Raw genomic sequence first — 14,919 nt, 5'->3', positions numbered from 1 at the left:
TCAATGGCCCAGAATTGAAATCAGCATCAATTTGCTGAAGGGTTGCACTTCTATCCCGTTGAACGATTCTTTTCAGGCGTCGTTGGTCCCGTTCTTGCAGGAATCTTTACCGGCCGCAGCGATGTCTGAGATTTGATGTTTTACCGGACTCCTGACATTCCTGAAATGATCGTACGGAAAATCCCCACTTCATTGCTACCTCGGAGATACTGTGTCCCAGTGCTTTGGCGTCACCTATTCCTGACAACCTGCCATTCTAGCAGCAGTAACCGATCAAACAGCTGCGCCAGACACTTGTCTTACATAGGCGTTTCCGACCGCAGCGTCGTAATCTGCGTGTTTACAAATCTCTGTATTTGAATACGCATGCCTGTACCAGTTTCTTTGGCGCTTCAGTGTATAAATGTTGACAAAACTAGAAGACTTAGTTCAACATTGGATATTTACTTTATGTACATTTATGAACATTTTGCTAGCAAGGGATATGTTAGGACGTGTACTTAAAGCAAACTTGATTTTCTTCTTCACAATTCCGCTACTAGCGCCATTATTACGCAGCTGACGCGAAATTGGAATAGACATCATCTTTGCGATGTATAAGCACGCCTACCAACTTCAGTTTGTTTCACACAACTCCTTGTCGTTGAGAATTTTTTTCCGTCTGTGTATACGGGGTCGAAATGTTAATTTTAACCAACTTCGTAAATATTTATGGTCCCAATACCTGAATAAAATAATACACTAGCTTCAGAGGCAAGTGATATTCTTTGTAGGACAGTAATGTCGTCGTTGACAGATTTACATATAATCAGCACGAGAGTTGATATATCTGTACAAATTGTAGGCTAACTCGTATTGAAAATGTATTGGAATACACAGTGATAGGATTTAATTCTGTTTGCTTCTGTGTTTCATTAATTGGTCGAATTTTAAGCAGAGCTATTGTTCGTTGTCGTTAATACGTAGTTTCTCGCGTAGCCATTACAGTTACACCACGCGTGTCATAGGTCAAGTGACTGTTCAGTAGCATCGATAATGTATAGATTTATGGGAGTAACGGCATTTCTATACCGCCTGTGAACGTGTTCGTCGTTCGCACAGGCCTATTTTTAGACCTGCATATTATTCATTTTCTGGCGGCAATCATTAATTTTGCGATTGCAATTTCTTAGAGATGAGTACCAACACGACCGACAAAGTACAAGTCACTGGAATATTTCTTTATGTCTTGTCTTACCTAAATCATTGGTACCTACTTTCTGAATGCAGAGCTAATACTGATTTTGTTAACCCAGTTGACATTGTCTGTATACTGCATTGACGCAATGTATGTCCTGTTTGTAGAATTTGAGTAGTTCCAGTTAAGAACGCAGTTAAGAAACAGTAAATATACCTTCCTCACCAAACCTGAAAACAGAAAAATCAATTACTGTATCAGGAGAATAGGAACTGGTAATAAGATACACGGACCAAAAAGTAAACCAACAACCCAGTATTTGAAATACACGCGTTTGGTTTGCAGTTTCCACCACTATCTTTTTAAAACAATTAAACAAAACAGCTTAAAGGATCACTCAACTCTTAAACCTATAAATTACAAGGAATTTCACACGCTTTACTTCATTATTAGATATTAAGTTGTGGTCGCCCGTGGAAACAATTATGTGATGATATCTGCAGCTCTGTATATCTTTGTTGTGTACTTTTCTCAACAGCTGTGCACTTCACCTTTACGAATCCACTGTTCTGAAACATCTGGAAGGTTCAACGAAAATGCACCGGGCTGTAGTTATTACTACCTCGTTCGTGTCCTGGCAGCGATGGACATGAATATTACGCCTAATATGCCATCTGATGATCCGGTAAAGGGTTCGAAACGCAACATTAACTGGAAACTTGCCGGCTGGTGTGGCCGAGAGGTTCTATGCGCTTCAGTCTCGAACCGCGTGACCACTACGGTCGCAGGTTCGAATACTGCCTCGGGCATGGATGTGTGTGATGTCCTTAGTTGGTTAGTTTCAAGTAGTTCTAAGTTCTAGGGGACTGATTACCTCAGATGTTACGCCCCTTAATGCTCAGAGCCATTTCAATCATTTGAACTGAAAACTTAGAGTTGGTGACTGTTTAAGTTGTGTTTTTATTCCATTTTAACATCTGAACTCCCTTATAGCACAGTGCTGTACATTGCACTGGAGAACTGTTTCTGTATAAGTGCTGTTTAAAGTAACTTACACAGTGCCATGATCGTGACATATGGCTTCTTTTACATGGCCAAGAAATCCTTTTAAAGATAGTTCAAATGGCTCTGAGCACTATGGGACTTAACATATTAGGTCATCAGTCCCCTAGAACTTAGAACTACTTAAACCTAACTAACCTAAGGACATCACTCACATCCATGCCCGAGGCAGGATTCGAACCTGCGACCGTAGCAGTCCCGCGGTTCGGGACTGCAGCGCTTAGAACCGCACGGCCAGCGCGGCCGGCCAAATCCTTTCAAGGAAGCACTGCGTTGTTCAGTACAGTATCAGGGCTATGCCGTTATTCGTTACTATGTACTTAATTAGTTCTTGTGAAGATTGTAGTATTTTACGACTACCACTATTCCTACGAACTTCGTTGCAAGGGGCACTAAAACGTATACTCGATAGTGAGTTCCATGAAGCAGTGAAACATTTTCTTCCTCATCTCATACATTACTGCCGCCATTCTCGGTGCAATAGTGCCTTGTATAACATTTGAAAACTGAGCTAATACTACTGTAGCGGGACACGGGGAACTAAATATTCCTGAGATCACCACTGGAAGAAACAGTCTCTCAGAGCATTAGAAAGGTGTCGGTTGAGATGGGAATCACTGTAAACGAAGCCCTCTGTAGTCATGCCTAGTTAGAACCATGAGATTCTTCAGGATTAATGTTTTTTGTTCGGCAGAGATACTAGTCCTGACCTACAGAAAAAGGCGCATTCGAACCGTTAACTGAATAGTGAATAATTGGTGAAGAATCACAGTGAATAATTAGTTTATTTCCCCGTTTACCAAGCGTTAAAGAATACTTGAGAGCAGCATTGGCGTTCAGTGCAATAAAATCAGGAAAACTTTAAACGTTAATTAACTATCTAACGGAAAAACGAATTACAATGATAACAGCAGTGCAAGAAACAAAATTTGAGGATGAGCATCCATTCGATGCAAAATGATTCAAGATATTTAAGGGACAACTAGGAAAAAAACACACAGTCATTATATTTGGAGACTTCAATGCAAAACTTGGCGAAGGAGGTCAGGACAGATACATAGCACGAAAATTCCTGCTCCTAAAGGAATCAAATGAACCAAACAAAACGATGAAAGACTCTGTGAGGACAGCATAGCACTGCAGTAAAATCTACATTCATCAGAAAACTTCCTCCGAATCATACTACATGGGTATCATCAAAACAAATTTCTCGTGAAGAACAATTCTACTAGGTATCCGACGTAAACGTTGTTAAGAGAGCTGGTCTACATTTAGTTCACTACCCATGTATCATTAAATCCAGGGTTATACCAATATTTAGAAACCAACCCAAAACGAATGACATTCAGAAGAGACAAATTGATTTCTTAATGTTTTTGGGGAAAGAGAATACCTAAATGTTGGAAACAACCTTTAAAATACATTATTCAAATTGCAGTAGAAACTATTCCGCTTAAGAAGAAATGGAAATTTGCCCCATAGAACGAAGGTTGTGATGAGTTTTGAAATGGCAACAAGCTAGGAATATCTGCCCCCATCCCTCTCCCCCCCCCCCCCCCGCCCAAGAAAAGACAAAAACAGGGAAAAGTTTACAGAAATTGGAAAACTTGCACCAGTTGCAGTGTACAACATATAAAAGATTAAATAATGTCAAATGAGCTATATTTTAAGTGGAACAACAGCAGGTGTTTTTTTTTGTAACATGAAAAAATCGTTTAAAGAAATAAACACTAGGAAGTTCAAAGTTTTTACGTCCAGAAACACAGAAGACTGCATATAATAATGCAGAATACTTGTCGATTATTTCAAAGAACTACATTACTGCTATCCACTTGCACCTGTTTTACATCTTATAAATTGTGAAATTAAAAAAAATTTTTTTTGGGATGAGGGTCCCATGTAAGAGAAAGTCGTAAGGTTTCAGTATGGTCAGGTCAAATAAGGGATAAATACATAAATGATTAAATAAAGTCCGGGCCACCAGCACTTTTCTTGACTTTTGAGAATATCTCATTGAGGAATTCTGTAGCCTGACAACAGGGCCTTCAGTCACCTCATACACAGAATGCCGTCACTGCCAGGTTTTCGTGGAATCTAGCGGTAGGTATATTCTGTATGACTAGTTTTAAGCTTTAAAAAGACTTTCCTTTTTCTTTTTTGACGTGTACTTTTGTTTTCCCAAGGTTTTTATGTACTTTAGTCACAAGTACATGGCAAATATCTTGTGATGAAACTTGGTGATGTGTCCAGTTTCCGACTTCCTCAATAGGGAAGGGTGTTTGTTACCTCATGAGTCGTCGCGGTGGAGTCGCATTCGAGAGGACTATCTCTAAAATCCCCTACCCACCATTCAGATCTTTGTAGTCCATACTTTCTTTAATCGCTTAATGCAAATGACAGGGTAATCTTCCTTCCCTCTTTTTCTACCGTCCATTCTTCATTCTGCTTATTAACGAAAGCATACCTAGAAGAATCAGCAATGATCAACGACATGAGGATGCAGAAGGCAATGGAAACCACTGCATTAAAGACACGTAACGTGTATCCACAGGACATGTGGCCTGTAATTGAAGAAGTGTCATGATGATCTCTCCATTGGCAAAAGATTCCGGAATAGTCCCCCATTCGGATCTCCGAGAGGGGACTGCAAAGGGGGAGGCTACCATGAGAAAAAGATTGAATAATCTACGAAAGGATAACGTTCTACGAGTCGGGGCGTGGAATGTCAGAAGCTTGAACGTGGTAGGGAAGCTAGAAAATCTGAAAAGGGAAATGCAAGGGCTCAATCTAGATATAGTAGGGGTCAGTGAAGTGAAGTGGAAGGAAGACAAGGATTTCTGGTCAGATGAGTATCGGGTAATAGCAACAGCAGCAGAAAATGGTATAACAGGTGTAGGATTCGTTATGAATAGGAAGGTAGGGCAGAGGGTGTGTTTCTGTGAACAGTTCAGTGACCGGGTTGTTCTAATCAGAGTCGACAGCAGACCAACACCGACAACGATAGTTCAGGTATACATGCCGACGTCGCAAGCTGAAGATGAACAGATAGAGAAAATGTATAAGGATATTGAAAGGGTAATGCAGTATGTAAAGGGGGACGAAAATCTAATAATCATGGGCGACTGGAATGCAGTTGTAGGGGAAGGAGTAGAAGAAAAGGTTACAGGAGAACCTTGGGACGAGGAATGAAAGAGGAGATTGACTAATTGAGTTCTGTTCAAATGGTTCAAATGGCTCTGAGCACTATGGGACTCAACTGCTGTGGTCATCAGTCCCCTAGAATTTAGAACTACTTAAACCTAACTAACCTAAGGACATCACACACATCCATGCCCGATGCAGGATTCGAACCTGCGACTGTAGCAGTCGCACGGTTCCGGACTGCGCGCCTAGAACCGCGAGACCACCGCGGCCGGCAATTGAGTTCTGTAACAAGTTTCAGCCAGTAATAGCGAATACCTGTTCAAGAATCACAAGAGGAGGAGGCATACTTGGAAAAGGCCGGGAGATACGGGAAGATTTCAATTTGATTACATTATGGGCAGACAGAGATTCCGAAATCAGATACTGGATTGTAAGGCGTACCCAGGAGCAGATATAGACTCAGATCACAAAATAGTAGTGATGAAGAGTAGGCTGAAGTTCAAGACATTAGTCAGGAAGAATCAATACGCAAAGAAGTGGGATACGGAAGTACTAAGGAATGACGAGATACGTTTGAAGTTCTCTAACGCTATAGATACAGCAATAAGGAATATCGCAGTAGGCAGTACAGTTGAAGAGGAATGGACATCTCTAAAAACGGCCATCACAGAAGTTGGGAAGGAAAACATAGGTACAAAGAGGGTAGCTGCGAAGAAACCATGGGTAAAAGAAGAAATACTTCAGTTGATTGATGAAAGGAGGAAGTACAAACATGTTCCGGGAAAATCAGGAATACAGAAATACAAGTCGCTGAGGAATGAAATAAATAGGAAGTGCAGGGAAGCTAAGACGAAATGGCTGCAGGAAAAATGTGAAGACATCGAAAAAGATATGATTGTCGGAAGGACAGACTCAGCATACAGGAAAGTCAAAACAACCTTTGGTGACATTAAAAGCAACGGTGGTAACATTAAGAGCGCAACGGGAATTCCACTGTTAAATGCAGAGGAGAGAGCAGATAGGTGGAAAGAATACATTGAAAGCCTCTATGAGGGTGAAGATTTGTCTGATGTGATAGAAGAAGAAACAGGAGTCGATTTAGAAGAGATAGGGGATCCAGTATTAGAATCGGAATTTAAAAGAGCTTTGGAGGACTTACGGTCAAATAAGGCAGAAGGGATAGATAACATTCCATCAGAATTTCTATAATAATTGAGGGAAGTGGCAACAAAACGACTATTCACGTTGGTGTGTAGAATATATGAGTTTGGCGACATACCATCTGACTTTCGGAAAAGCATCATACACACAATTCCGAAGACGGCAAGAGCTGACAAGTGCGAGAATTATCGCACAATCAGCTTAACAGTTCATGCATCGAAGCTACTTACAAGAATAGTATACAGAAGAATGGAAAAGAAAATTGAGAATGCGCTAGGTGACGATCAGTTTGCCTTAGGAAACGTAAAGGGACGAGAGAGGCAATTCTGACGTTACGGCTACTAATTAAAGCGAGGCTAAAGAAAAATCAGGACACTTTCATAGGATTTGTCGACCTGGAAAAAGCGTTCGACAATATAAAATGGTGCAAGCTGTTCGAGATTCTGAAAAAAGTATGGGTAAGCTATAGGGAGAGACGGGTCATATACAATATGTACAACAACAAAGAGGGAATAATAAGAGTGGACGATCAAGAACGAAGTGCTCGTATTAAGAAGGGTGTATGACAAGGCTGTAGCCTTTCGCCCCTACTCTTCAATCTGTACATCGAGGAAGCAATGATGGAAATAAAAGATTCAGGAGTGGAATTAAAATACAAGGTGAAAGGATATCAATGATACGATTCGCTGATGACATTGCTATCCTGAGTGAAAGTGAAGAAGAATTAAATGATCTGCTGAACGGAATGAACAGTCTAATGAGTACACAGTATGGTTTGAGAGTAAATCGGAGAAAGACGAAGGTAATGAGAAGTAGTGGAAATGAGAACAGCGAGAAACTTAACATCAGGTTTGATGGTCACGAAGTCAATGAAGTTAAGGAATTCTGCTACCTAGGCAGTAAAATAACCAATGACGGACGGAGCAAGGAGGACATCAAAAGCAGACTCGCTATGGCAAAAAAGGCATTTCTGGCCAAGAGAAGTCTACTAATATCTAATACCGGCCTTAATTTAAGGAAGAAATTTCTGAGGATGTACTTCTGGAGTACAGCATTGTATGGTAGTGAAACATGGACTGTGGGAAAACCGGAACAGAAGAGAATCGAAGCATTTGAGATGTGGTGCTATAGACGAATGTTGAAAATTAGGTGGACTGATAAGGTAAGGAATGAGGAGGTTCTACGTAGAATCGGAGAGGAAAGGAATATTTGGAAGACACTGATAAGGATAGGACATCTGCTAAGACATGAGGGAATGACTTCCATGGTACTAGAGGGAGCTGTAGAGGGCAAAAACTGTAGAGGAAGACAGAGATTGGAATACGTCTAGCAAATAATTGAGGACGTAGGTTGCAAGTGCTACTCTGAGATGAAGAGGTTAGCACAGGAAAGGAATTGGTGGCGAGCCGCATCAAACCAGTCAGTAGAAAAAAAAAAAAAAATACCTACTAGCACGGAAAGAAGACATTAACATTAAAAAAAGAATGTATTTGTCAAAAAGATAGTCACTATCGCAAAACAGTACCATGGCTCAGCTTACATTAGAAAAGGGTTCAGAAGAATTCGTGTCTGCTCAAAAAGAAACAAAAGAAAATTTCACGGGATATTAGGAAGGAATCAGTATCTTTATTGATTCATTTTCTGTAAAAAAGAATAAGATCGCCAGACAGTTTTATAGCAGAACAGTTTCGACCTCTTTCAACCCATACTGCTAGAGCTTCATTCTCATTCAGTTTGCAGTGATTCCTGGTCCTCACAACAAAAGGCATATAACTGAAAGTACATGTGAGTTTCTGATATCTCACTGCGAAGTACGTAATTATTGACGACATTCTGGTTGTTGTATCCTGCCTACTCGTCAAATATGGGGAGCCTGGGGATCCTGCCTTCTCGGATCGATTGACAGCAATTCAAGCAAATCGTATTAATGAGCTTTTACTACGGTAAGATAAATGACAATACTTAACTCTTAGAATTTACAATGATATGTCGCAAGCAAAAGGAGGCATGCAAATAAGAAATCTCTTCAGTATAAACTATTCTTATACAAAAGAACTGATACAGTGGATGATTCTATCCAGGTCCCTGGCCTGCGCGCTTCTGTAGAACTCAGTGCTGCCCGCGGCAAGGCGGCGCATCGCTTACGTCCTCTGCGTGTAGAGGGCGCTTTCGTCGAATTTTCATCCTGGAGAGGTGGCGGTGAGCGTGCAATTGGTTAATGTCGTCTCACTGCCCTCTGTGCTCTAACGTTCCCGCCTGGAGTGCCGGCGCTTGGTTTTACTCCGGAACATTGGTGTTAACAGAAGAGCGCAAATATGTTTCTAGCTGATCATTCGAATATACATGGATAAGTATGCCGCTCTATAACACAGCAGCCATGCGGTGTGGCCGAGCGGTTCTAGGCGCTTCAGTCTAGAACCGCGTGACCGCTACGATCGCAGGTTCGAATCCTGCCTCGGGCATGGATGTGTGTGATGTCTTTAGGTTAGTTAGGGCTAAGTAGTTCTAAGTTCTCGGAAGTGATGTCCTCAGCTGTTAATTCCCATAGTGCTCAGAGCCATTTGAACCATTTTTTTTTCTTTTTTTTTTTTTTTGTAGCACAGTAGTACCTCCAACCTAGAACTTAACCAACAAATGTGAATGGATACCCGCACTCGCCTACCCTTTACAATAGATCGTAAGTGCCTGTAGTATATTGTTGTTGCCGTTTAGTCAGAAAGTAAAATGCAGTCCATTAATATGTGGCGTACGTCACACGCTGAGGGCTTTTCCCGCCAGAGTGCAAGGCAATGGTTACTGGCCCATTTGCTATTTATATTTGCTTTTCGACAATTTCATCCCGTCAGAATCTCTAGTACCAGATACACCATATGTCTCCAGCCCGTTTATTGTTACTTCTAATGGTGAAATTTCTTGAAGACTCGAAAATGAGCATAAAACCTACAACAATGTGTGCATTAGGGGTAACTGACAGAGGCACACAATTATCGATATAATGCCGTTCATAGCTACCAGAAAGTGGTCACACTTAAATCGTTACCCCGAACAACATCGTTACTTTGCTCCTGCTCATCGTGTAGGACACCGTAGTACACTCGTGTGCTAAGCTTAAGGACGAAAGTCACTAACACATGATTTATTACTGCCAAGTAACACAGCTTGGTGAAACGTGGACCAAGCGTAGAAAAACCTGCCGCAGTGCTGTACAGTGCAGAACAGCAGACAATTGAAAGAAATTATTCAATGAGACGAACAGAAATGACTGTCTTGTTCGGGGTTAGTAATTACAAAGAAGTGAAAGTGATTTTTGATGGTCAATACAAAAGGCAGGACAAGGTGGTTAGTATACTGTGTAATAGCGAAGGAAATCACTGCATGCTGTGCAACGTGCTCTCACGCTGGCCTCTGGATTCTTATGGTAGGGCGCTCCAGTCCTCCAGCAGCGCTCGGTGGCCGTTCGGGTATCGGGACTTATATCAATAAGTCTCTACAACACGTCCAGAACATGCCCGATGGGATTTAAGTCAGGGAAACTGGCAGGCCAGTCCATTCGCCGAGTATCCTCTCAATCCTAAACTTCCTCTACCTGCGCTGTTGTATGTGGTCACGTATTATCATCCATGAAACTGAAGTCAAGGTCGAATGCACTCCTGAAAAGACAAACGTTGAGAAGCCGTATATTATTTCAATAATGTCCAACTGTGGGTGTAACGTGTTCAAACATTTGGAGATTAGTTCGACGATGCAGTATTACGCCTCCCCACACCATAACACTAGAACCAATAAAACGGTCCCATCTCTCGCCCCATGAGCTATCTCCAGAATTGCTACTCAGACTGGATCTACGCCCATCCGAGAAGAACACGCGACCCCCACTCCTTGCTGGTCCAGTATCAATGCTCTTGGCACCATGCAGATATGAACGAAACACAACGTATGGTGGCTGAGCAAAGATACCAACCCCATGCAGTCGCCGTGGCTCTGTCGAGCGTGAGACTGCGTGGCTTGTAGTCTTGTAAAAATATAGTTGCAATTGCATACGTTGTTTGACGTGAATCGCTTCTTGTCTTTTCCACAAATAGCGATTGTGTGGGCTGTAGTTGGCCATGGTTGACCACCTCCTCACCTTCAGACAGCAGTGCCTATGGTTCGGAACTCTTCCCACGCACGAGAAACAAGGCAGCGATCAGTACCAAACGCTTGAGCTGCAGTCGTCAAAATTAGACCTTTTTCCAATATCCCGATGATTCATCGCCGTTCTTGGTAATCCGCATCCTGCTTCCTGGTGACGACGTAATGAGGGAAACCACAGCAGTGGACTCTAACTGCTCACTGACTGGCACCGAGTCTTTCCCCATTCCTTCAACTGGCTTGTGTTGACGGGTAAATCCCTTTTGATTCTATAGATAAGCCGGCCTCAGGCAATGTGACGTCCAACTCACTGTGCACGAATGAAAGCCATGTGGCAACACTCCCTTCCATAGAGTTGTTAATATCTTAATTTACTTGATGTGCCTCATTAAGTTTTGCGTAGCAATGTAAAACAAAGGTGATAGAATATAAAAAAGGATGCATGTAGACAGTCTTTTGGAAGGTTTGACACGGCCTGTCACGAATTCGTCTCTTGTGCCATCATCTTCATCTCACAGAACCACTTGAAACCAAAGTCATCAGTCGTTTTATTTGTGTATTTCCATCTCTGTCTTCCTCTACAATTTTTACCCCCCACAGTTCACTCCAACAGCATGGGAGTTACTCGCTGATGCCTTAACAGGTGTCTACCGTCCTGTCCCTTGTCAGTGTATGCGACATATACCTTTCCTCTCCGATTTTGCGCAGACCCTTCTCAGTCTTTACCGTATCAGTCCACTTGATTTTCAAAATTCTCCTGTAGGGCAACATTATAAATGCTTCGATTATCTTCTTTTCCGGTTTTCCCATAGTCCATGTTTCACTATCATACCACTCTGTGCTTCAACGTACGTTCTGAGAAACTACTTCCTCAAATTACGACCTATGTTTGATATTACGAGTAGCACGCTTCTCTTGGCTAGGAATGCCCTTTTTGCCAGTGCTGGTCTGCTTTTTAATTCCTCTTTGCTCCGTCAGTCGTGGGTTAATTTGCTGACTAGGTAGCAGTATTACTTCACTTGATCTACTTCTTAATAACCAATTTCTGTGTTAATTTTCTCAGTGTTCTCACTTCTGCTAGTTCTCATTACTTTCGTCTTTATTAGGTTTCATCTTAATCTCTCTTTTGTCCTCATTAGGTTCTTCATTGCATTCAACAAATCAAGTAATTATTCTGAACTTTCACTGAGAGTAACATTGTCACAGCGAATCTTATCATTGACATTCTTTCACCTTGAATTTTAATCTCATTATTGAAAACTACTTTTATTTTCACCATTGCTTCTTCGATGGCTAAAGAGAACAAAGGGAGTGAAAGACTTCTTTCTTAATACGATCACTTCGTTCTTGGTCTTCGTTTTGGTTCATATATATATTGTATATTCCCCTTTTTTTTCGTGTAGCTTACTCTTATTTTTCTCAGAATTTCGAAAATATTGTACTATTCCTTCTTGTCGGACGCTTTATCCAGATTGGCATATCCTATAAACGTGTCTTAATTTTTCTTTATTCTTGCTTTCATTATCAACCACAACGTCCGAACTGCCACTCTGGCGCCTTTACCTTCCGTGAAGGCAGACTGATCGTAATCTAACAGATTCTCGGATTTCTTTATGTTCTATATTACTCTTCTCAGAAGTCTAGATGCGTGAACTCTTAAGATGATTGTGCGACACTTCTCTTACTTATCATCTCTTGCTATCTTCGAAATTGTGTGGATGATGTTTTCCCGAAAGTCTTCATGGTACATCTAAAGTCTCATATATTCTATACATCAAAGCGCATAGTTGTTTTGTTGTCACACAATTTAAATTCTAATACTGGAATTCATATCTCATCGCTCTTGAATCATGTTTCCACTTTATCACGTCATCAAAAAAGTTTTCCCCTCATAGAGACCTTCTTTGTACTCATTCCTTCTGCACGCTCTCTCCCCTCCATTTAATAGTGAAATTCGCATTGCACACTTGCTGACACTCTCCTTGTTTTTAATTTCACCGAATATTTTTTCAACTTCTCTATACCCTCACTCATCCTTCCGACAATCATTTCTTTCTCGAATTCTCCGAATTTTTCTTGTAGCCATTAATACTTCGGTATCTTCGTTATTTGAGGATTGATTCTTCGTGACGCAGCTCTTACATTTCAACGCACTCTTCATTATTAATAAATTTTGACCTGAGTCTATAACTGCTCCTAGGTGCGTCTTATAATCCAATGTCGATTCCGGAATCTCTACGTGACTATGATATAATGTTACTAGAATCTTCGTGTATCGCCAGACACTTTTCTAGTATACCTCTTCCTCTTGTGACTCTTGAACAAAGGGTTCGCTATTACTAGGTGAATTTACTGCAGAATTCAGTTAGTCTCCCTCCTGTCTCATTCGTACTACCTAGTTCATATTCACCCAATTCATTTGTCCTACTCCTTCCCCGACAACAGCATATCTAGTCCCATATGACTGTCAGATTTTAATTTTTCTTTACGTATTGAATTACCCATTCAATATTCTCATATATTTCCTCCATCTCTTCATCTTCATATTATGGAACTTCTAAAGCGACTAGGTTCAGCAACTTTTTGAATCAGAATAATTGCCAATTTTGAAGATGTAGAAGTTAGTAAGCTAACATACTTTGCATAATTTCGCTCTCTGATGATGTCATTCGGAAAAATATTTTGGGGTAACTCAACACTTAGACAAAGAGAATTCACTGTTCAAAAGAAAGTGGTTAGAATAATATGTGGGGTTCATAGTGGCACATCTCGTAGGCACCTCTTTAATAGATTGGGAATTCGTACAACAGCCTCACTGTACATTTACTCAATAATCAAATTTGTTCTCAACAACAAGGGCCAGTTTAAAAAGAGCAGTGACATTCATGATTATAATACCAGAAAACTATCTTTGGCACAGAAAGGTGTAAAATATGCTACTTTAAAAATTTTTGACAAACTACCAGATGAAATGAAATGTCTGACAGACAGCAGTAATAGCTTCAAAAATAAATTGAAATCATATCTCCATGACAACTCCTTCTATACCATAGATGAATTCTTGAATAGGAATAAATAAATTTATGAATATAGTATATGCATGTTGTGCCATTTAAGAGAATGGGGTAAATAATAGAAATATTAATCTTTAAACTCTAATATATGTTAAAAAATCTTGTTTCATTTGTGCATTTCTTGTGCACTTGAGACGTTCCAAATCATGACGGCTATTGTACAGTGCGATTGATCAATGGAACACGCAACTAACTAACTATCTTCAGCTTGCAGTTATACCTTTTTTTGAAGCTGTTGATATTAACCTATACTCATCTGACCAGAAACCCTTGTTTTCCATCCATTTCACTCACGGACCCCCACTATATCTAGATTGATCCTTAGCATTTGCCTTTTCAGATTTCAGAGATTCTCTGCTACATTTAGACTTCTGACTTCCCACGCCCTGATTCGCAGAACGTAGCTCTGCCTCTTGGCTGACCTCTTCCGAAAATACGGATGGGGGTTAGTTCGGAAATTATAGGCACTGGAGAGATCAACATGATACTTTTACATTTCCGGCCGTGTGTCCTGGGAATACGCATTGTGTGTCCTTAATGCAGTGGTTCTCATCGAACTCTGCGTCCTCAACTTGTTGATCACTGCTGATTCTTCCTCCATTTAGCGGCACCCACACCAAAGGGAGAGAGTGCCCTGAACCTTAAGCTGCTCCTCCGCCCTCTCTGATAAGGCCATTGGCAGAACGAGATTGACTTCTTATGCTGAAAGTCATTGGCGACATTTCTGGCGATTTCTATGTACACTTAAATCAACGGCGTGATTCGAACCATGGCGTCATGGCGTCATGACGTCCTGATTAGTGGTCAAAGCCGCTACCAATAGATCGAGGATCCAACTACAATCTCTACTTTATGTTTAGATGCACTGATATTTTTCTATCGTGCGTTTGACCCATGGTGAATGCAATGAAATTTCTAATGGCAAAGAGATATTTTTAATTCCTATTATAACAATCTAACAACTTTCAAATTTTTTCAGTTACTTGTACCCTGAAATCTTGCTTCTTGCCAGTTACATGGTTTTAGTTAAATGGCTCTCAGTGAATGATTTTGCGTGTATAAAAATATCTGACATAAGTGGCCGTATTTTTTTATTACGTTATTTCAAATTTAGGGCAACTGCAGCCAAACATTCACATTTTTAAAGAAATTTTCCGCATTGGCTGTAGA

Source organism: Schistocerca nitens, chromosome 5 (genome assembly GCF_023898315.1).
Source record: "Schistocerca nitens isolate TAMUIC-IGC-003100 chromosome 5, iqSchNite1.1, whole genome shotgun sequence".
NCBI lineage: Eukaryota > Metazoa > Arthropoda > Insecta > Orthoptera > Acrididae > Schistocerca > Schistocerca nitens.
The sequence above is the reverse complement of the archived record's forward strand: the minus strand, read 5'-3'. Positions refer to the sequence as shown.